This window comes from Aulonocara sp. 'chitande type north' Nkhata Bay, linkage group LG22 (assembly GCF_057382095.1).
Source record: "Aulonocara sp. 'chitande type north' Nkhata Bay isolate Kocher_YH1m ecotype deep benthic linkage group LG22, A_spYH_male_GT1.1, whole genome shotgun sequence".
NCBI classification, from domain to species: domain Eukaryota; kingdom Metazoa; phylum Chordata; class Actinopteri; order Cichliformes; family Cichlidae; genus Aulonocara; species Aulonocara sp. 'chitande type north' Nkhata Bay.
The window spans coordinates 13,228,523-13,249,288 of NC_141364.1; the positions used below are offsets into that span (position 1 = coordinate 13,228,523).

The following is a 20,766-nucleotide window of genomic DNA, read 5'->3' on the forward strand; positions in this document are numbered from 1 at the left end:
TTGTATCTGGCATTTGTCATGGAATACCAGAATTGCCACCTCCACCACTGGCACCCTGTGCTTTTCACAGAGGACAGCGGATTTAACCTTAGAACATATAACACATGTGAAAGCTTCCCGAGAAGTCGTGGGGAACTTTATGCTGAATGTAACATCCTTGATTATGAGTGCTTTGCTGGTGGGTCAGTGATGGTCTGGAGAGGCACATGCACTGAGGTATGCACAGGCCTCTACAGGCAAGGCAACGGCACAATGAGTGCAGTTAGGTATGGGCATGAAATTCTCCGACCCACTGTCAGACCCTACGCTGGTGCAATGGCTCCTGGCTTTCTTCCTGCTGCCCGGCCTCATCCGACAAGAGTATGCAGGCAGTTTGCGTGGGGACTGATACCGCTGACCGACACTCCCCACCCCCCAACCCTATATTGGCCTACTTGACCAAAATTCAATACAACACCCCTGGGACATTTAGCTTTGGTCCATCTGACACCACCAGGTTGGAACTCAGACTGTCCAGGAGCTCAGTGATGCCCTGGTCCAGATCTGGGGAGAAGATTCCCCGGGAGACATTCAGTCGTCTCAATCGGAGCATGCCCCGTGGTGTGGCATGCATACAAGGACATAAGAGCTTGAATGGATGATAGAAAAACTTGAAAGTAGCCTGTGCTTTCTTTGCCTGCGCTTGAAATGCTAGTCAACCTCCCCCAGCTATAAGAACCTGTGTCCATCTTAAAGCCTTGCTGCTGAAGAAGCCCAGCTAGCTCAGTCGGGAGAGCATGAGACTCTTAATCTCAGGGTCGTGGGATCGAGCCCCACGTTGGGCGAGGGGACTTTTGTGCAAATGCCGGCAAGAGAGAACATGTGTATATAGAGAACAGCAAATGGCGTGTTGTGCAAAGGAAGATGAATGTATGGTAACAGAAACCAAAGTTACACTGTCGTGTCTGCACAAGTCCACGTCTCCACCATTTGATGCTTCTGGACTAAATTTCAAGAGAGCTTAGCGAAAAAGCAACACTCTAGGTTTACCTGCATCCCTACTCTCACCTAGGGTCACAAACTGTGGGTAGTGACTGAAAGCATGAGCTCACAGATATAAGCAGCGGCAATGAGTTTTCTCCGTCGGGTGGCAGTGCTCGGCCTCGGAGATTGGATGACAAGCTTAGTATTTCAGGAGGAACTCAGATTACAGCTGCAACTCCTCCACATCGAAAGGAGCCTGCTGAGGTGGTTCGGACATTTGAACATCCAGGATGACTTTGAAGAGGTGGTTGGTCAACTCGTCAGGATGGCCGAGTGGTCTAAGGCGCCAGACTCAAGGATAGGCTCCTTCCAGACAAAAGGGACTTCTGGTCTCCAAATGGAGGCGTGGGTTCAAATCCCACTCCTGACATCTACTTTCTTTACTTAAAAATATGTTTTCAAGAGCTTCATCAACCTTTGTGTGTTAAACTCAACAAAGTGCGGCTTGTTGAGGTAGCTGTAGGGTTGCTGTGAAATCAGCTTTGCAGCTTATAGGAACTTTTGTAGTGAAGAGCTTTCGTTAACATGACAGAGCTCTGCTTTCTAAGTGGAAGCCTGAATTGAAATCCCGCTTGTATCTGGCATTTGTCATGGAATACCAGAATTGCCACCTCCACCACTGGCACCCTGTGCTTTTCACAGAGGACAGCGGATTTAACCTTAGAACATATAACACATGTGAAAGCTTCCCGAGAAGTCGTGGGGAACTTTATGCTGAATGTAACATCCTTGATTATGAGTGCTTTGCTGGTGGGTCAGTGATGGTCTGGAGAGGCACATGCACTGAGGTATGCACAGGCCTCTACAGGCAAGGCAACGGCACAATGAGTGCAGTTAGGTATGGGCATGAAATTCTCCGACCCACTGTCAGACCCTACGCTGGTGCAATGGCTCCTGGCTTTCTTCCTGCTGCCCGGCCTCATCCGACAAGAGTATGCAGGCAGTTTGCGTGGGGACTGATACCGCTGACCGACACTCCCCACCCCCCAACCCTATATTGGCCTACTTGACCAAAATTCAATACAACACCCCTGGGACATTTAGCTTTGGTCCATCTGACACCACCAGGTTGGAACTCAGACTGTCCAGGAGCTCAGTGATGCCCTGGTCCAGATCTGGGGAGAAGATTCCCCGGGAGACATTCAGTCGTCTCAATCGGAGCATGCCCCGTGGTGTGGCATGCATACAAGGACATAAGAGCTTGAATGGATGATAGAAAAACTTGAAAGTAGCCTGTGCTTTCTTTGCCTGCGCTTGAAATGCTAGTCAACCTCCCCCAGCTATAAGAACCTGTGTCCATCTTAAAGCCTTGCTGCTGAAGAAGCCCAGCTAGCTCAGTCGGGAGAGCATGAGACTCTTAATCTCAGGGTCGTGGGATCGAGCCCCACGTTGGGCGAGGGGACTTTTGTGCAAATGCCGGCAAGAGAGAACATGTGTATATAGAGAACAGCAAATGGCGTGTTGTGCAAAGGAAGATGAATGTATGGTAACAGAAACCAAAGTTACACTGTCGTGTCTGCACAAGTCCACGTCTCCACCATTTGATGCTTCTGGACTAAATTTCAAGAGAGCTTAGCGAAAAAGCAACACTCTAGGTTTACCTGCATCCCTACTCTCACCTAGGGTCACAAACTGTGGGTAGTGAATGAAAGCATGAGCTCACAGATATAAGCAGCGGCAATGAGTTTTCTCCGTCGGGTGGCAGTGCTCGGCCTCGGAGATTGGATGACAAGCTTAGTATTTCAGGAGGAACTCAGATTACAGCTGCAACTCCTCCACATCGAAAGGAGCCTGCTGAGGTGGTTGGGACATTTGAACATCCAGGATGACTTTGAAGAGGTGGTTGGTCAACTCGTCAGGATGGCCGAGTGGTCTAAGGCGCCAGACTCAAGGATAGGCTCCTTCCAGACAAAAGGGACTTCTGGTCTCCAAATGGAGGCGTGGGTTCAAATCCCACTCCTGACATCTACTTTCTTTACTTAAAAATATGTTTTCAAGAGCTTCATCAACCTTTGTGTGTTAAACTCAACAAAGTGCGGCTTGTTGAGGTAGCTGTAGGGTTGCTGTGAAATCAGCTTTGCAGCTTATAGGAACTTTTGTAGTGAAGAGCTTTCGTTAACATGACAGAGCTCTGCTTTCTAAGTGGAAGCCTGAATTGAAATCCCGCTTGTATCTGGCATTTGTCATGGAATACCAGAATTGCCACCTCCACCACTGGCACCCTGTGCTTTTCACAGAGGACAGCGGATTTAACCTTAGAACATATAACACATGTGAAAGCTTCCCGAGAAGTCGTGGGGAACTTTATGCTGAATGTAACATCCTTGATTATGAGTGCTTTGCTGGTGGGTCAGTGATGGTCTGGAGAGGCACATGCACTGAGGTATGCACAGGCCTCTACAGGCAAGGCAACGGCACAATGAGTGCAGTTAGGTATGGGCATGAAATTCTCCGACCCACTGTCAGACCCTACGCTGGTGCAATGGCTCCTGGCTTTCTTCCTGCTGCCCGGCCTCATCCGACAAGAGTATGCAGGCAGTTTGCGTGGGGACTGATACCGCTGACCGACACTCCCCACCCCCCAACCCTATATTGGCCTACTTGACCAAAATTCAATACAACACCCCTGGGACATTTAGCTTTGGTCCATCTGACACCACCAGGTTGGAACTCAGACTGTCCAGGAGCTCAGTGATGCCCTGGTCCAGATCTGGGGAGAAGATTCCCCGGGAGACATTCAGTCGTCTCAATCGGAGCATGCCCCGTGGTGTGGCATGCATACAAGGACATAAGAGCTTGAATGGATGATAGAAAAACTTGAAAGTAGCCTGTGCTTTCTTTGCCTGCGCTTGAAATGCTAGTCAACCTCCCCCAGCTATAAGAACCTGTGTCCATCTTAAAGCCTTGCTGCTGAAGAAGCCCAGCTAGCTCAGTCGGGAGAGCATGAGACTCTTAATCTCAGGGTCGTGGGATCGAGCCCCACGTTGGGCGAGGGGACTTTTGTGCAAATGCCGGCAAGAGAGAACATGTGTATATAGAGAACAGCAAATGGCGTGTTGTGCAAAGGAAGATGAATGTATGGTAACAGAAACCAAAGTTACACTGTCGTGTCTGCACAAGTCCACGTCTCCACCATTTGATGCTTCTGGACTAAATTTCAAGAGAGCTTAGCGAAAAAGCAACACTCTAGGTTTACCTGCATCCCTACTCTCACCTAGGGTCACAAACTGTGGGTAGTGAATGAAAGCATGAGCTCACAGATATAAGCAGCGGCAATGAGTTTTCTCCGTCGGGTGGCAGTGCTCGGCCTCGGAGATTGGATGACAAGCTTAGTATTTCAGGAGGAACTCAGATTACAGCTGCAACTCCTCCACATCGAAAGGAGCCTGCTGAGGTGGTTGGGACATTTGAACATCCAGGATGACTTTGAAGAGGTGGTTGGTCAACTCGTCAGGATGGCCGAGTGGTCTAAGGCGCCAGACTCAAGGATAGGCTCCTTCCAGACAAAAGGGACTTCTGGTCTCCAAATGGAGGCGTGGGTTCAAATCCCACTCCTGACATCTACTTTCTTTACTTAAAAATATGTTTTCAAGAGCTTCATCAACCTTTGTGTGTTAAACTCAACAAAGTGCGGCTTGTTGAGGTAGCTGTAGGGTTGCTGTGAAATCAGCTTTGCAGCTTATAGGAACTTTTGTAGTGAAGAGCTTTCGTTAAAATGACAGAGCTCTGCTTTCTAAGTGGAAGCCTGAATTGAAATCCCGCTTGTATCTGGCATTTGTCATGGAATACCAGAATTGCCACCTCCACCACTGGCACCCTGTGCTTTTCACAGAGGACAGCGGATTTAACCTTAGAACATATAACACATGTGAAAGCTTCCCGAGAAGTCGTGGGGAACTTTATGCTGAATGTAACATCCTTGATTATGAGTGCTTTGCTGGTGGGTCAGTGATGGTCTGGAGAGGCACATGCACTGAGGTATGCACAGGCCTCTACAGGCAAGGCAACGGCACAATGAGTGCAGTTAGGTATGGGCATGAAATTCTCCGACCCACTGTCAGACCCTACGCTGGTGCAATGGCTCCTGGCTTTCTTCCTGCTGCCCGGCCTCATCCGACAAGAGTATGCAGGCAGTTTGCGTGGGGACTGATACCGCTGACCGACACTCCCCACCCCCCAACCCTATATTGGCCTACTTGACCAAAATTCAATACAACACCCCTGGGACATTTAGCTTTGGTCCATCTGACACCACCAGGTTGGAACTCAGACTGTCCAGGAGCTCAGTGATGCCCTGGTCCAGATCTGGGGAGAAGATTCCCCGGGAGACATTCAGTCGTCTCAATCGGAGCATGCCCCGTGGTGTGGCATGCATACAAGGACATAAGAGCTTGAATGGATGATAGAAAAACTTGAAAGTAGCCTGTGCTTTCTTTGCCTGCGCTTGAAATGCTAGTCAACCTCCCCCAGCTATAAGAACCTGTGTCCATCTTAAAGCCTTGCTGCTGAAGAAGCCCAGCTAGCTCAGTCGGGAGAGCATGAGACTCTTAATCTCAGGGTCGTGGGTTCGAGCCCCACGTTGGGCGAGGGGACTTTTGTGCAAATGCCCGCAAGAGAGAAAACACGTGTGTATAGAGAACAGCAAATGGCGTGTTGTGCAAAGGAAGATGAATGTATGGTAACAGAAACCAAAGTTACACTGTCGTGTCTGCACAAGTCCACGTCTCCACCATTTGATGCTTCTGGACTAAATTTCAAGAGAGCTTAGCGAAAAAGCAACACTCTAGGTTTACCTGCATCCCTACTCTCACCTAGGGTCACAAACTGTGGGTAGTGACTGAAAGCATGAGCTCACAGATATAAGCAGCGGCAATGAGTTTTCTCCGTCGGGTGGCAGTGCTCGGCCTCGGAGATTGGATGACAAGCTTAGTATTTCAGGAGGAACTCAGATTACAGCTGCAACTCCTCCACATCGAAAGGAGCCTGCTGAGGTGGTTGGGACATTTGAACATCCAGGATGACTTTGAAGAGGTCGTTTGTCAACTCGTCAGGATGGCCAAGTGGTCTAAGGCGCCAGACTCAAGGATAGGCTCCTTCCAGACAAAAGGGACTTCTGGTCTCCAAATGGAGGCGTGGGTTCAAATCCCACTCCTGACATCTACTTTCTTTACTTAAAAATATGTTTTCAAGAGCTTCATCAACCTTTGTGTGTTAAACTCAACAAAGTGCGGCTTGTTGAGGTAGCTGTAGGGTTGCTGTGAAATCAGCTTTGCAGGTTATAGGAACTTTTGTAGTGAAGAGCTTTCGTTAACATGACAGAGCTCTGCTTTCTAAGTGGAAGCCTGAATTGAAATCCCGCTTGTATCTGGCATTTGTCATGGAATACCAGAATTGCCACCTCCACCACTGGCACCCTGTGCTTTTCACAGAGGACAGCGGATTTAACCTTAGAACATATAACACATGTGAAAGCTTCCCGAGAAGTCGTGGGGAACTTTATGCTGAATGTAACATCCTTGATTATGAGTGCTTTGCTGGTGGGTCAGTGATGGTCTGGAGAGGCACATGCACTGAGGTATGCACAGGCCTCTACAGGCAAGGCAACGGCACAATGAGTGCAGTTAGGTATGGGCATGAAATTCTCCGACCCACTGTCAGACCCTACGCTGGTGCAATGGCTCCTGGCTTTCTTCCTGCTTCCCGGCCTCATCCGACAAGAGTATGCAGGCAGTTTGCGTGGGGACTGATACCGCTGACCGACACTCCCCACCCCCCAACCCTATATTGGCCTACTTGACCAAAATTCAATACAACACCCCTGGGACATTTAGCTTTGGTCCATCTGACACCACCAGGTTGGAACTCAGACTGTCCAGGAGCTCAGTGATGCCCTGGTCCAGATCTGGGGAGAAGATTCCCCGGGAGACATTCAGTCGTCTCAATCGGAGCATGCCCCGTGGTGTGGCATGCATACAAGGACATAAGAGCTTGAATGGATGATAGAAAAACTTGAAAGTAGCCTGTGCTTTCTTTGCCTGCGCTTGAAATGCTAGTCAACCTCCCCCAGCTATAAGAACCTGTGTCCATCTTAAAGCCTTGCTGCTGAAGAAGCCCAGCTAGCTCAGTCGGGAGAGCATGAGACTCTTAATCTCAGGGTCGTGGGTTCGAGCCCCACGTTGGGCGAGGGGACTTTTGTGCAAATGCCGGCAAGAGAGAACATGTGTGTATAGAGAACAGCAAATGGCGTGTTGTGCAAAGGAAGATGAATGTATGGTAACAGAAACCAAAGTTACACTGTCGTGTCTGCACAAGTCCACATCTCCACCATTTGATGATTCTGGACTAAATTTCAAGAGAGCTTAGCAAAAAAGCAACACTCTAGGTTTACCTGCATCCCTACTCTCACCTAGGGTCACAAACTGTGGGTAGTGAATGAAAGCATGAGCTCACAGATATAAGCAGCGGCAATGAGTTTTCTCCGTCGGGTGGCAGTGCTCGGCCTCGGAGATTGGATGACAAGCTTAGTATTTCAGGAGGAACTCAGATTACAGCTGCAACTCCTCCACATCGAAAGGAGCCTGCTGAGGTGGTTGGGACATTTGAACATCCAGGATGACTTTGAAGAGGTGGTTGGTCAACTCGTCAGGATGGCCGAGTGGTCTAAGGCGCCAGACTCAAGGATAGGCTCCTTCCAGACAAAAGGGACTTCTGGTCTCCAAATGGAGGCGTGGGTTCAAATCCCACTCCTGACATCTACTTTCTTTACTTAAAAATATGTTTTCAAGAGCTTCATCAACCTTTGTGTGTTAAACTCAACAAAGTGCGGCTTGTTGAGGTAGCTGTAGGGTTGCTGTGAAATCAGCTTTGCAGCTTATAGGAACTTTTGTAGTGAAGAGCTTTCGTTAACATGACAGAGCTCTGCTTTCTAAGTGGAAGCCTGAATTGAAATCCCGCTTGTATCTGGCATTTGTCATGGAATACCAGAATTGCCACCTCCACCACTGGCACCCTGTGCTTTTCACAGAGGACAGCGGATTTAACCTTAGAACATATAACACATGTGAAAGCTTCCCGAGAAGTCGTGGGGAACTTTATGCTGAATGTAACATCCTTGATTATGAGTGCTTTGCTGGTGGGTCAGTGATGGTCTGGAGAGGCACATGCACTGAGGTATGCACAGGCCTCTACAGGCAAGGCAACGGCACAATGAGTGCAGTTAGGTATGGGCATGAAATTCTCCGACCCACTGTCAGACCCTACGCTGGTGCAATGGCTCCTGGCTTTCTTCCTGCTGCCCGGCCTCATCCGACAAGAGTATGCAGGCAGTTTGCGTGGGGACTGATACCGTTGCCCGACACTCCCCACCCCCCAACCCTATATTGGCCTACTTGACCAAAATTCAATACAACACCCCTGGGACATTTAGCTTTGGTCCATCTGACACCACCAGGTTGGAACTCAGACTGTCCAGGAGCTCAGTGATGCCCTGGTCCAGATCTGGGGAGAAGATTCCCCGGGAGACATTCAGTCGTCTCAATCGGAGCATGCCCCGTGGTGTGGCATGCATACAAGGACATAAGAGCTTGAATGGATGATAGAAAAACTTGAAAGTAGCCTGTGCTTTCTTTGCCTGCGCTTGAAATGCTAGTCAACCTCCCCCAGCTATAAGAACCTGTGTCCATCTTAAAGCCTTGCTGCTGAAGAAGCCCAGCTAGCTCAGTCGGGAGAGCATGAGACTCTTAATCTCAGGGTCGTGGGATCGAGCCCCACGTTGGGCGAGGGGACTTTTGTGCAAATGCCGGCAAGAGAGAACATGTGTATATAGAGAACAGCAAATGGCGTGTTGTGCAAAGGAAGATGAATGTATGGTAACAGAAACCAAAGTTACACTGTCGTGTCTGCACAAGTCCACGTCTCCACCATTTGATGCTTCTGGACTAAATTTCAAGAGAGCTTAGCGAAAAAGCAACACTCTAGGTTTACCTGCATCCCTACTCTCACCTAGGGTCACAAACTGTGGGTAGTGACTGAAAGCATGAGCTCACAGATATAAGCAGCGGCAATGAGTTTTCTCCGTCGGGTGGCAGTGCTCGGCCTCGGAGATTGGATGACAAGCTTAGTATTTCAGGAGGAACTCAGATTACAGCTGCAACTCCTCCACATCGAAAGGAGCCTGCTGAGGTGGTTCGGACATTTGAACATCCAGGATGACTTTGAAGAGGTGGTTGGTCAACTCGTCAGGATGGCCGAGTGGTCTAAGGCGCCAGACTCAAGGATAGGCTCCTTCCAGACAAAAGGGACTTCTGGTCTCCAAATGGAGGCGTGGGTTCAAATCCCACTCCTGACATCTACTTTCTTTACTTAAAAATATGTTTTCAAGAGCTTCATCAACCTTTGTGTGTTAAACTCAACAAAGTGCGGCTTGTTGAGGTAGCTGTAGGGTTGCTGTGAAATCAGCTTTGCAGCTTATAGGAACTTTTGTAGTGAAGAGCTTTCGTTAACATGACAGAGCTCTGCTTTCTAAGTGGAAGCCTGAATTGAAATCCCGCTTGTATCTGGCATTTGTCATGGAATACCAGAATTGCCACCTCCACCACTGGCACCCTGTGCTTTTCACAGAGGACAGCGGATTTAACCTTAGAACATATAACACATGTGAAAGCTTCCCGAGAAGTCGTGGGGAACTTTATGCTGAATGTAACATCCTTGATTATGAGTGCTTTGCTGGTGGGTCAGTGATGGTCTGGAGAGGCACATGCACTGAGGTATGCACAGGCCTCTACAGGCAAGGCAACGGCACAATGAGTGCAGTTAGGTATGGGCATGAAATTCTCCGACCCACTGTCAGACCCTACGCTGGTGCAATGGCTCCTGGCTTTCTTCCTGCTGCCCGGCCTCATCCGACAAGAGTATGCAGGCAGTTTGCGTGGGGACTGATACCGTTGACCGACACCCCCCAACCCTATATTGGCCTACTTGACCAAAATTCAATACAACACCCCTGGGACATTTAGCTTTGGTCCATCTGACACCACCAGGTTGGAACTCAGACTGTCCAGGAGCTCAGTGATGCCCTGGTCCAGATCTGGGGAGAAGATTCCCCGGGAGACATTCAGTCGTCTCAATCGGAGCATGCCCCGTGGTGTGGCATGCATACAAGGACATAAGAGCTTGAATGGATGATAGAAAAACTTGAAAGTAGCCTGTGCTTTCTTTGCCTGCGCTTGAAATGCTAGTCAACCTCCCCCAGCTATAAGAACCTGTGTCCATCTTAAAGCCTTGCTGCTGAAGAAGCCCAGCTAGCTCAGTCGGGAGAGCATGAGACTCTTAATCTCAGGGTCGTGGGTTCGAGCCCCACGTTGGGCGAGGGGACTTTTGTGCAAATGCGCGCAAGAGCGAAAACACGTGTGTATAGAGAACAGCAAATGGCGTGTTGTGCAAAGGAAGATGAATGTATGGTAACAGAAACCAAAGTTACACTGTCGTGTCTGCACAAGTCCACGTCTCCACCATTTGATGCTTCTGGACTAAATTTCAAGAGAGCTTAGCGAAAAAGCAACACTCTAGGTTTACCTGCATCCCTACTCTCACCTAGGGTCACAAACTGTGGGTAGTGAATGAAAGCATGAGCTCACAGATATAAGCAGCGGCAATGAGTTTTCTCCGTCGGGTGGCAGTGCTCGGCCTCGGAGATTGGATGACAAGCTTAGTATTTCAGGAGGAACTCAGATTACAGCTGCAACTCCTCCACATCGAAAGGAGCCTGCTGAGGTGGTTGGGACATTTAAACATCCAGGATGACTTTGAAGAGGTGGTTGGTCAACTCGTCAGGATGGCCGAGTGGTCTAAGGCGCCAGACTCAAGGATAGGCTCCTTCCAGACAAAAGGGACTTCTGGTCTCCAAATGGAGGCGTGGGTTCAAATCCCACTCCTGACATCTACTTTCTTTACTTAAAAATATGTTTTCAAGAGCTTCATCAACCTTTGTGTGTTAAACTCAACAAAGTGCGGCTTGTTGAGGTAGCTGTAGGGTTGCTGTGAAATCAGCTTTGCAGGTTATAGGAACTTTTGTAGTGAAGAGCTTTCGTTAACATGACAGAGCTCTGCTTTCTAAGTGGAAGCCTGAATTGAAATCCCGCTTGTATCTGGCATTTGTCATGGAATACCAGAATTGCCACCTCCACCACTGGCACCCTGTGCTTTTCACAGAGGACAGCGGATTTAACCTTAGAACATATAACACATGTGAAAGCTTCCCGAGAAGTCGTGGGGAACTTTATGCTGAATGTAACATCCTTGATTATGAGTGCTTTGCTGGTGGGTCAGTGATGGTCTGGAGAGGCACATGCACTGAGGTATGCACAGGCCTCTACAGGCAAGGCAACGGCACAATGAGTGCAGTTAGGTATGGGCATGAAATTCTCCGACCCACTGTCAGACCCTACGCTGGTGCAATGGCTCCTGGCTTTCTTCCTGCTGCCCGGCCTCATCCGACAAGAGTATGCAGGCAGTTTGCGTGGGGACTGATACCGTTGCCCGACACTCCCCACCCCCCAACCCTATATTGGCCTACTTGACCAAAATTCAATACAACACCCCTGGGACATTTAGCTTTGGTCCATCTGACACCACCAGGTTGGAACTCAGACTGTCCAGGAGCTCAGTGATGCCCTGGTCCAGATCTGGGGAGAAGATTCCCCGAGAGACATTCAGTCGTCTCAATCGGAGCATGCCCCGTGGTGTGGCATGCATACAAGGACATAAGAGCTTGAATGGATGATAGAAAAACTTGAAAGTAGCCTGTGCTTTCTTTGCCTGCGCTTGAAATGCTAGTCAACCTCCCCCAGCTATAAGAACCTGTGTCCATCTTAAAGCCTTTCTGCTGAAGAAGCCCAGCTAGCTCAGTCGGGAGAGCATGAGACTCTTAATCTCAGGGTCGTGGGTTCGAGCCCCACGTTGGGCGAGGGGACTTTTGTGCAAATGCCCGCAAGAGAGAAAACACGTGTGTATAGAGAACAGCAAATGGCGTGTTGTGCAAAGGAAGATGAATGTATGGTAACAGAAAATAAAGTTACACTGTCGTGTCTGCACAAGTCCACATCTCCACCATTTGATGATTCTGGACTAAATTTCAAGAGAGCTTAGCGAAAAAGCAACACTCTAGGTTTACCTGCATCCCTACTCTCACCTAGGGTCACAAACTGTGGGTAGTGAATGAAAGCATGAGCTCACAGATATAAGCAGCGGCAATGAGTTTTCTCCGTCGGGTGGCAGTGCTCGGCCTCGGAGATTGGATGACAAGCTTAGTATTTCAGGAGGAACTCAGATTACAGCTGCAACTCCTCCACATCGAAAGGAGCCTGCTGAGGTGGTTGGGACATTTAAACATCCAGGATGACTTTGAAGAGGTGGTTGGTCAACTCGTCAGGATGGCCGAGTGGTCTAAGGCGCCAGACTCAAGGATAGGCTCCTTCCAGACAAAAGGGACTTCTGGTCTCCAAATGGAGGCGTGGGTTCAAATCCCACTCCTGACATCTACTTTCTTTACTTAAAAATATGTTTTCAAGAGCTTCATCAACCTTTGTGTGTTAAACTCAACAAAGTGCGGCTTGTTGAGGTAGCTGTAGGGTTGCTGTGAAATCAGCTTTGCAGCTTATAGGAACTTTTGTAGTGAAGAGCTTTCGTTAACATGACAGAGCTCTGCTTTCTAAGTGGAAGCCTGAATTGAAATCCCGCTTGTATCTGGCATTTGTCATGGAATACCAGAATTGCCACCTCCACCACTGGCACCCTGTGCTTTTCACAGAGGACAGCGGATTTAACCTTAGAACATATAACACATGTGAAAGCTTCCCGAGAAGTTGTGGGGAACTTTATGCTGAATGTAACATCCTTGATTATGAGTGCTTTGCTGGTGGGTCAGTGATGGTCTGGAGAGGCACATGCACTGAGGTATGCACAGGCCTCTACAGGCAAGGCAACGGCACAATGAGTGCAGTTAGGTATGGGCATGAAATTCTCCGACCCACTGTCAGACCCTACGCTGGTGCAATGGCTCCTGGCTTTCTTCCTGCTGCCCGGCCTCATCCGACAAGAGTATGCAGGCAGTTTGCGTGGGGACTGATACCGTTGCCCGACACTCCCCACCCCCCAACCCTATATTGGCCTACTTGACCAAAATTCAATACAACACCCCTGGGACATTTAGCTTTGGTCCATCTGACACCACCAGGTTGGAACTCAGACTGTCCAGGAGCTCAGTGATGCCCTGGTCCAGATCTGGGGAGAAGATTCCCCGAGAGACATTCAGTCGTCTCAATCGGAGCATGCCCCGTGGTGTGGCATGCATACAAGGACATAAGAGCTTGAATGGATGATAGAAAAACTTGAAAGTAGCCTGTGCTTTCTTTGCCTGCGCTTGAAATGCTAGTCAACCTCCCCCAGCTATAAGAACCTGTGTCCATCTTAAAGCCTTTCTGCTGAAGAAGCCCAGCTAGCTCAGTCGGGAGAGCATGAGACTCTTAATCTCAGGGTCGTGGGTTCGAGCCCCACGTTGGGCGAGGGGACTTTTGTGCAAATGCCCGCAAGAGAGAAAACACGTGTGTATAGAGAACAGCAAATAGCGTGTTGTGCAAAGGAAGATGAATGTATGGTAACAGAAAATAAAGTTACACTGTCGTGTCTGCACAAGTCCACATCTCCACCATTTGATGATTCTGGACTAAATTTCAAGAGAGCTTAGCGAAAAAGCAACACTCTAGGTTTACCTGCATCCCTACTCTCACCTAGGGTCACAAACTGTGGGTAGTGAATGAAAGCATGAGCTCACAGATATAAGCAGCGGCAATGAGTTTTCTCCGTCGGGTGGCAGTGCTCGGCCTCGGAGATTGGATGACAAGCTTAGTATTTCAGGAGGAACTCAGATTACAGCTGCAACTCCTCCACATCGAAAGGAGCCTGCTGAGGTGGTTCGGACATTTAAACATCCAGGATGACTTTGAAGAGGTCGTTGGTCAACTCGTCAGGATGGCCGAGTGGTCTAAGGCGCCAGACTCAAGGATAGGCTCCTTCCAGACAAAAGGGACTTCTGGTCTCCAAATGGAGGCGTGGGTTCAAATCCCACTCCTGACATCTACTTTCTTTACTTAAAAATATGTTTTCAAGAGCTTCATCAACCTTTGTGTGTTAAACTCAACAAAGTGCGGCTTGTTGAGGTAGCTGTAGGGTTGCTGTGAAATCAGCTTTGCAGGTTATAGGAACTTTTGTAGTGAAGAGCTTTCGTTAACATGACAGAGCTCTGCTTTCTAAGTGGAAGCCTGAATTGAAATCCCGCTTGTATCTGGCATTTGTCATGGAATACCAGAATTGCCACCTCCACCACTGGCACCCTGTGCTTTTCACAGAGGACAGCGGATTTAACCTTAGAACATATAACACATGTGAAAGCTTCCCGAGAAGTCGTGGGGAACTTTATGCTGAATGTAACATCCTTGATTATGAGTGCTTTGCTGGTGGGTCAGTGATGGTCTGGAGAGGCACATGCACTGAGGTATGCACAGGCCTCTACAGGCAAGGCAACGGCACAATGAGTGCAGTTAGGTATGGGCATGAAATTCTCCGACCCACTGTCAGACCCTACGCTGGTGCAATGGCTCCTGGCTTTCTTCCTGCTGCCCGGCCTCATCCGACAAGAGTATGCAGGCAGTTTGCGTGGGGACTGATACCGCTGACCGACACTCCCCACCCCCCAACCCTATATTGGCCTACTTGACCAAAATTCAATACAACACCCCTGGGACATTTAGCTTTGGTCCATCTGACACCACCAGGTTGGAACTCAGACTGTCCAGGAGCTCAGTGATGCCCTGGTCCAGATCTGGGGAGAAGATTCCCCGGGAGACATTCAGTCGTCTCAATCGGAGCATGCCCCGTGGTGTGGCATGCATACAAGGACATAAGAGCTTGAATGGATTAATGTAAAACTTGAAAGTAGCCTGTGCTTTCTTTGCCTGCTCTTGAAATGCTAGTCAACCTCCCCCAGCTATAAGAACCTGTGTCCATCTTAAAGCCTTGCTGCTGAAGAAGCCCAGCTAGCTCAGTCGGGAGAGCATGAGACTCTTAATCTCAGGGTCGTGGGTTCGAGCCCCACGTTGGGCGAGGGGACTTTTGTGCAAATGCCTGCAAGAGCGAAAACACGTGTGTATAGAGAACAGCAAATGGCGTGTTGTGCAAAGGAAGATGAATGTATGGTAACAGAAACCAAAGTTACACTGTCGTGTCTGCACAAGTCCACATCTCCACCATTTGATGATTCTGGACTAAATTTCAAGAGAGCTTAGCGAAAAAGCAACACTCTAGGTTTACCTGTATCCCTACTCTCACCTAGGGTCACAAACTGTGGGTAGTGAATGAAAGCATGAGCTCACAGATATAAGCAGCGGCAATGAGTTTTCTCCGTCGGGTGGCAGTGCTCGGCCTCGGAGATTGGATGACAAGCTTAGTATTTCAGGAGGAACTCAGATTACAGCTGCAACTCCTCCACATCGAAAGGAGCCTGCTGAGGTGGTTCGGACATTTGAACATCCAGGATGACTTTGAAGAGGTGGTTGGTCAACTCGTCAGGATGGCCGAGTGGTCTAAGGCGCCAGACTCAAGGATAGGCTCCTTCCAGACAAAAGGGACTTCTGGTCTCCAAATGGAGGCGTGGGTTCAAATCCCACTCCTGACATCTACTTTCTTTACTTAAAAATATGTTTTCAAGAGCTTCATCAACCTTTGTGTGTTAAACTCAACAAAGTGCGGCTTGTTGAGGTAGCTGTAGGGTTGCTGTGAAATCAGCTTTGCAGGTTATAGGAACTTTTGTAGTGAAGAGCTTTCGTTAACATGACAGAGCTCTGCTTTCTAAGTGGAAGCCTGAATTGAAATCCCGCTTGTATCTGGCATTTGTCATGGAATACCAGAATTGCCACCTCCACCACTGGCACCCTGTGCTTTTCACAGAGGACAGCGGATTTAACCTTAGAACATATAACACATGTGAAAGCTTCCCGAGAAGTCGTGGGGAACTTTATGCTGAATGTAACATCCTTGATTATGAGTGCTTTGCTGGTGGGTCAGTGATGGTCTGGAGAGGCACATGCACTGAGGTATGCACAGGCCTCTACAGGCAAGGCAACGGCACAATGAGTGCAGTTAGGTATGGGCATGAAATTCTCCGACCCACTGTCAGACCCTACGCTGGTGCAATGGCTCCTGGCTTTCTTCCTGCTGCCCGGCCTCATCCGACAAGAGTATGCAGGCAGTTTGCGTGGGGACTGATACCGTTGACCGACACCCCCCAACCCTATATTGGCCTACTTGACCAAAATTCAATACAACACCCCTGGGACATTTAGCTTTGGTCCATCTGACACCACCAGGTTGGAACTCAGACTGTCCAGGAGCTCAGTGATGCCCTGGTCCAGATCTGGGGAGAAGATTCCCCGGGAGACATTCAGTCGTCTCAATCGGAGCATGCCCCGTGGTGTGGCATGCATACAAGGACATAAGAGCTTGAATGGATGATAGAAAAACTTGAAAGTAGCCTGTGCTTTCTTTGCCTGCGCTTGAAATGCTAGTCAACCTCCCCCAGCTATAAGAACCTGTGTCCATCTTAAAGCCTTGCTGCTGAAGAAGCCCAGCTAGCTCAGTCGGGAGAGCATGAGACTCTTAATCTCAGGGTCGTGGGTTCGAGCCCCACGTTGGGCGAGGGGACTTTTGTGCAAATGCGCGCAAGAGCGAAAACACGTGTGTATAGAGAACAGCAAATGGCGTGTTGTGCAAAGGAAGATGAATGTATGGTAACAGAAACCAAAGTTACACTGTCGTGTCTGCACAAGTCCACGTCTCCACCATTTGATGCTTCTGGACTAAATTTCAAGAGAGCTTAGCGAAAAAGCAACACTCTAGGTTTACCTGCATCCCTACTCTCACCTAGGGTCACAAACTGTGGGTAGTGAATGAAAGCATGAGCTCACAGATATAAGCAGCGGCAATGAGTTTTCTCCGTCGGGTGGCAGTGCTCGGCCTCGGAGATTGGATGACAAGCTTAGTATTTCAGGAGTAACTCAGATTACAGCTGCAACTCCTCCACATCGAAAGGAGCCTGCTGAGGTGGTTGGGACATTTAAACATCCAGGATGACTTTGAAGAGGTGGTTGGTCAACTCGTCAGGATGGCCGAGTGGTCTAAGGCGCCAGACTCAAGGATAGGCTCCTTCCAGACAAAAGGGACTTCTGGTCTCCAAATGGAGGCGTGGGTTCAAATCCCACTCCTGACATCTACTTTCTTTACTTAAAAATATGTTTTCAAGAGCTTCATCAACCTTTGTGTGTTAAACTCAACAAAGTGCGGCTTGTTGAGGTAGCTGTAGGGTTGCTGTGAAATCAGCTTTGCAGGTTATAGGAACTTTTGTAGTGAAGAGCTTTCGTTAACATGACAGAGCTCTGCTTTCTAAGTGGAAGCCTGAATTGAAATCCCGCTTGTATCTGGCATTTGTCATGGAATACCAGAATTGCCACCTCCACCACTGGCACCCTGTGCTTTTCACAGAGGACAGCGGATTTAACCTTAGAACATATAACACATGTGAAAGCTTCCCGAGAAGTCGTGGGGAACTTTATGCTGAATGTAACATCCTTGATTATGAGTGCTTTGCTGGTGGGTCAGTGATGGTCTGGAGAGGCACATGCACTGAGGTATGCACAGGCCTCTACAGGCAAGGCAACGGCACAATGAGTGCAGTTAGGTATGGGCATGAAATTCTCCGACCCACTGTCAGACCCTACGCTGGTGCAATGGCTCCTGGCTTTCTTCCTGCTGCCCGGCCTCATCCGACAAGAGTATGCAGGCAGTTTGCGTGGGGACTGATACCGTTGCCCGACACTCCCCACCCCCCAACCCTATATTGGCCTACTTGACCAAAATTCAATACAACACCCCTGGGACATTTAGCTTTGGTCCATCTGACACCACCAGGTTGGAACTCAGACTGTCCAGGAGCTCAGTGATGCCCTGGTCCAGATCTGGGGAGAAGATTCCCCGAGAGACATTCAGTCGTCTCAATCGGAGCATGCCCCGTGGTGTGGCATGCATACAAGGACATAAGAGCTTGAATGGATGATAGAAAAACTTGAAAGTAGCCTGTGCTTTCTTTGCCTGCGCTTGAAATGCTAGTCAACCTCCCCCAGCTATAAGAACCTGTGTCCATCTTAAAGCCTTTCTGCTGAAGAAGCCCAGCTAGCTCAGTCGGGAGAGCATGAGACTCTTAATCTCAGGGTCGTGGGTTCGAGCCCCACGTTGGGCGAGGGGACTTTTGTGCAAATGCCCGCAAGAGAGAAAACACGTGTGTATAGAGAACAGCAAATGGCGTGTTGTGCAAAGGAAGATGAATGTATGGTAACAGAAAATAAAGTTACACTGTCGTGTCTGCACAAGTCCACATCTCCACCATTTGATGATTCTGGACTAAATTTCAAGAGAGCTTAGCGAAAAAGCAACACTCTAGGTTTACCTGCATCCCTACTCTCACCTAGGGTCACAAACTGTGGGTAGTGAATGAAAGCATGAGCTCACAGATATAAGCAGCGGCAATGAGTTTTCTCCGTCGGGTGGCAGTGCTCGGCCTCGGAGATTGGATGACAAGCTTAGTATTTCAGGAGGAACTCAGATTACAGCTGCAACTCCTCCACATCGAAAGGAGCCTGCTGAGGTGGTTGGGACATTTAAACATCCAGGATGACTTTGAAGAGGTGGTTGGTCAACTCGTCAGGATGGCCGAGTGGTCTAAGGCGCCAGACTCAAGGATAGGCTCCTTCCAGACAAAAGGGACTTCTGGTCTCCAAATGGAGGCGTGGGTTCAAATCCCACTCCTGACATCTACTTTCTTTACTTAAAAATATGTTTTCAAGAGCTTCATCAACCTTTGTGTGTTAAACTCAACAAAGTGCGGCTTGTTGAGGTAGCTGTAGGGTTGCTGTGAAATCAGCTTTGCAGCTTATAGGAACTTTTGTAGTGAAGAGCTTTCGTTAACATGACAGAGCTCTGCTTTCTAAGTGGAAGCCTGAATTGAAATCCCGCTTGTATCTGGCATTTGTCATGGAATACCAGAATTGCCACCTCCACCACTGGCACCCTGTGCTTTTCACAGAGGACAGCGGATTTAACCTTAGAACATATAACACATGTGAAAGCTTCCCGAGAAGTTGTGGGGAACTTTATGCTGAATGTAACATCCTTGATTATGAGTGCTTTGCTGGTGGGTCAGTGATGGTCTGGAGAGGCACATGCACTGAGGTATGCACAGGCCTCTACAGGCAAGGCAACGGCACAATGAGTGCAGTTAGGTATGGGCATGAAATTCTCCGACCCACTGTCAGACCCTACGCTGGTGCAATGGCTCCTGGCTTTCTTCCTGCTGCCCGGCCTCATCCGACAAGAGTATGCAGGCAGTTTGCGTGGGGACTGATACCGTTGCCCGACACTCCCCACCCCCCAACCCTATATTGGCCTACTTGACCAAAATTCAATACAACACCCCTGGGACATTTAGCTTTGGTCCATCTGACACCACCAGGTTGGAACTCAGACTGTCCAGGAGCTCAGTGATGCCCTGGTCCAGATCTGGGGAGAAGATTCCCCGAGAGACATTCAGTCGTCTCAATCGGAGCATGCCCCGTGGTGTGGCATGCATACAAGGACATAAGAGCTTGAATGGATGATAGAAAAACTTGAAAGTAGCCTGTGCTTTCTTTGCCTGCGCTTGAAATGCTAGTCAACCTCCCCCAGCTATAAGAACCTGTGTCCATCTTAAAGCCTTGCTGCTGAAGAAGCCCAGCTAGCTCAGTCGGGAGAGCATGAGACTCTTAATCTCAGGGTCGTGGGTTCGAGCCCCACGTTGGGCGAGGGGACTTTTGTGCAAATGCCCGCAAGAGAGAAAACACGTGTGTATAGAGAACAGCAAATGGCGTGTTGTGCAAAGGAAGATGAATGTATGGTAACAGAAAATAAAGTTACACTGTCGTGTCTGCACAAGTCCACATCTCCACCATTTGATGATTCTGGACTAAATTTCAAGAGAGCTTAGCGAAAAAGCAACACTCTAGGTTTACCTGCATCCCTACTCTCACCTAGGGTCACAAACTGTGGGTAGTGAATGAAAGCATGAGCTCACAGATATAAGCAGCGGCAATGAGTTTTCTCCGTCGGGTGGCAGTGCTCGGCCTCGGAGATTGGATGACAAGCTTAGTATTTCAGGAGGAACTCAGATTACAGCTGCAACTCCTCCACATCGAAAGGAGCCTGCTGAGGTGGTTCGGACATTTAAACATCCAGGATGACTTTGAAGAGGTCGTTGGTCAACTCGTCAGGATGGCCGAGTGGTCTAAGGCGCCAGACTCAAGGATAGGCTCCTTCCAGACAAAAGGGACTTCTGGTCTCCAAATGGAGGCGTGGGTTCAAATCCCACTCCTGACATCTACTTTCTTTACTTAAAAATATGTTTTCAAGAGCTTCATCAACCTTTGTGTGTTAAACTCAACAAAGTGCGGCTTGTTGAGGTAGCTGTAGGGTTGCTGTGAAATCAGCTTTGCAGCTTATAGGAACTTTTGTAGTGAAGAGCTTTCGTTAACATGACAGAGCTCTGCTTTCTAAGTGGAAGCCTGAATTGAAATCCCGCTTGTATCTGGCATTTGTCATGGAATACCA

General features: G+C 48.8%; 26 non-coding genes across 26 annotated transcripts; all 26 read left to right on the forward strand.

Moving 5' to 3' along the window:
• Positions 1 to 751: 751 nt before the first annotated feature.
• trnak-cuu (transfer RNA lysine (anticodon CUU)) lies at positions 752 to 824 on the forward strand. The gene has a single exon. It is a non-coding gene; the product is annotated as a tRNA-Lys (tRNA).
• A 458-nt stretch (positions 825 to 1,282) lies between these two features.
• Positions 1,283 to 1,393, forward strand: trnal-caa (transfer RNA leucine (anticodon CAA)). Its single transcript has 2 exons — positions 1,283 to 1,320; positions 1,348 to 1,393. It is a non-coding gene; the product is annotated as a tRNA-Leu (tRNA).
• A 953-nt stretch (positions 1,394 to 2,346) lies between these two features.
• trnak-cuu (transfer RNA lysine (anticodon CUU)) lies at positions 2,347 to 2,419 on the forward strand. Its single transcript has one exon. It is a non-coding gene; the product is annotated as a tRNA-Lys (tRNA).
• Positions 2,420 to 2,877: 458 nt separating this feature from the next.
• trnal-caa (transfer RNA leucine (anticodon CAA)) lies at positions 2,878 to 2,988 on the forward strand. The gene is made up of 2 exons: positions 2,878 to 2,915; positions 2,943 to 2,988. It is a non-coding gene; the product is annotated as a tRNA-Leu (tRNA).
• A 953-nt stretch (positions 2,989 to 3,941) lies between these two features.
• trnak-cuu (transfer RNA lysine (anticodon CUU)) lies at positions 3,942 to 4,014 on the forward strand. Its single transcript has one exon. It is a non-coding gene; the product is annotated as a tRNA-Lys (tRNA).
• Positions 4,015 to 4,472: 458 nt separating this feature from the next.
• trnal-caa (transfer RNA leucine (anticodon CAA)) lies at positions 4,473 to 4,583 on the forward strand. Its single transcript has 2 exons — positions 4,473 to 4,510; positions 4,538 to 4,583. It is a non-coding gene; the product is annotated as a tRNA-Leu (tRNA).
• A 953-nt stretch (positions 4,584 to 5,536) lies between these two features.
• trnak-cuu (transfer RNA lysine (anticodon CUU)) lies at positions 5,537 to 5,609 on the forward strand. Its single transcript has one exon. It is a non-coding gene; the product is annotated as a tRNA-Lys (tRNA).
• A 460-nt stretch (positions 5,610 to 6,069) lies between these two features.
• Positions 6,070 to 6,180, forward strand: trnal-caa (transfer RNA leucine (anticodon CAA)). Its single transcript has 2 exons — positions 6,070 to 6,107; positions 6,135 to 6,180. It is a non-coding gene; the product is annotated as a tRNA-Leu (tRNA).
• A 953-nt stretch (positions 6,181 to 7,133) lies between these two features.
• On the forward strand, positions 7,134 to 7,206 carry trnak-cuu (transfer RNA lysine (anticodon CUU)). The gene has a single exon. It is a non-coding gene; the product is annotated as a tRNA-Lys (tRNA).
• A 458-nt stretch (positions 7,207 to 7,664) lies between these two features.
• trnal-caa (transfer RNA leucine (anticodon CAA)) lies at positions 7,665 to 7,775 on the forward strand. Its single transcript has 2 exons — positions 7,665 to 7,702; positions 7,730 to 7,775. It is a non-coding gene; the product is annotated as a tRNA-Leu (tRNA).
• A 953-nt stretch (positions 7,776 to 8,728) lies between these two features.
• On the forward strand, positions 8,729 to 8,801 carry trnak-cuu (transfer RNA lysine (anticodon CUU)). The gene has a single exon. It is a non-coding gene; the product is annotated as a tRNA-Lys (tRNA).
• A 458-nt stretch (positions 8,802 to 9,259) lies between these two features.
• On the forward strand, positions 9,260 to 9,370 carry trnal-caa (transfer RNA leucine (anticodon CAA)). The gene is made up of 2 exons: positions 9,260 to 9,297; positions 9,325 to 9,370. It is a non-coding gene; the product is annotated as a tRNA-Leu (tRNA).
• Positions 9,371 to 10,316: 946 nt separating this feature from the next.
• Positions 10,317 to 10,389, forward strand: trnak-cuu (transfer RNA lysine (anticodon CUU)). Its single transcript has one exon. It is a non-coding gene; the product is annotated as a tRNA-Lys (tRNA).
• Positions 10,390 to 10,849: 460 nt separating this feature from the next.
• Positions 10,850 to 10,960, forward strand: trnal-caa (transfer RNA leucine (anticodon CAA)). The gene is made up of 2 exons: positions 10,850 to 10,887; positions 10,915 to 10,960. It is a non-coding gene; the product is annotated as a tRNA-Leu (tRNA).
• A 953-nt stretch (positions 10,961 to 11,913) lies between these two features.
• trnak-cuu (transfer RNA lysine (anticodon CUU)) lies at positions 11,914 to 11,986 on the forward strand. Its single transcript has one exon. It is a non-coding gene; the product is annotated as a tRNA-Lys (tRNA).
• A 460-nt stretch (positions 11,987 to 12,446) lies between these two features.
• trnal-caa (transfer RNA leucine (anticodon CAA)) lies at positions 12,447 to 12,557 on the forward strand. The gene is made up of 2 exons: positions 12,447 to 12,484; positions 12,512 to 12,557. It is a non-coding gene; the product is annotated as a tRNA-Leu (tRNA).
• A 953-nt stretch (positions 12,558 to 13,510) lies between these two features.
• trnak-cuu (transfer RNA lysine (anticodon CUU)) lies at positions 13,511 to 13,583 on the forward strand. The gene has a single exon. It is a non-coding gene; the product is annotated as a tRNA-Lys (tRNA).
• Positions 13,584 to 14,043: 460 nt separating this feature from the next.
• Positions 14,044 to 14,154, forward strand: trnal-caa (transfer RNA leucine (anticodon CAA)). The gene is made up of 2 exons: positions 14,044 to 14,081; positions 14,109 to 14,154. It is a non-coding gene; the product is annotated as a tRNA-Leu (tRNA).
• A 953-nt stretch (positions 14,155 to 15,107) lies between these two features.
• trnak-cuu (transfer RNA lysine (anticodon CUU)) lies at positions 15,108 to 15,180 on the forward strand. Its single transcript has one exon. It is a non-coding gene; the product is annotated as a tRNA-Lys (tRNA).
• A 460-nt stretch (positions 15,181 to 15,640) lies between these two features.
• On the forward strand, positions 15,641 to 15,751 carry trnal-caa (transfer RNA leucine (anticodon CAA)). The gene is made up of 2 exons: positions 15,641 to 15,678; positions 15,706 to 15,751. It is a non-coding gene; the product is annotated as a tRNA-Leu (tRNA).
• Positions 15,752 to 16,697: 946 nt separating this feature from the next.
• trnak-cuu (transfer RNA lysine (anticodon CUU)) lies at positions 16,698 to 16,770 on the forward strand. The gene has a single exon. It is a non-coding gene; the product is annotated as a tRNA-Lys (tRNA).
• A 460-nt stretch (positions 16,771 to 17,230) lies between these two features.
• On the forward strand, positions 17,231 to 17,341 carry trnal-caa (transfer RNA leucine (anticodon CAA)). The gene is made up of 2 exons: positions 17,231 to 17,268; positions 17,296 to 17,341. It is a non-coding gene; the product is annotated as a tRNA-Leu (tRNA).
• Positions 17,342 to 18,294: 953 nt separating this feature from the next.
• On the forward strand, positions 18,295 to 18,367 carry trnak-cuu (transfer RNA lysine (anticodon CUU)). The gene has a single exon. It is a non-coding gene; the product is annotated as a tRNA-Lys (tRNA).
• Positions 18,368 to 18,827: 460 nt separating this feature from the next.
• Positions 18,828 to 18,938, forward strand: trnal-caa (transfer RNA leucine (anticodon CAA)). The gene is made up of 2 exons: positions 18,828 to 18,865; positions 18,893 to 18,938. It is a non-coding gene; the product is annotated as a tRNA-Leu (tRNA).
• A 953-nt stretch (positions 18,939 to 19,891) lies between these two features.
• On the forward strand, positions 19,892 to 19,964 carry trnak-cuu (transfer RNA lysine (anticodon CUU)). The gene has a single exon. It is a non-coding gene; the product is annotated as a tRNA-Lys (tRNA).
• Positions 19,965 to 20,424: 460 nt separating this feature from the next.
• On the forward strand, positions 20,425 to 20,535 carry trnal-caa (transfer RNA leucine (anticodon CAA)). The gene is made up of 2 exons: positions 20,425 to 20,462; positions 20,490 to 20,535. It is a non-coding gene; the product is annotated as a tRNA-Leu (tRNA).
• Positions 20,536 to 20,766: the final 231 nt, after the last annotated feature.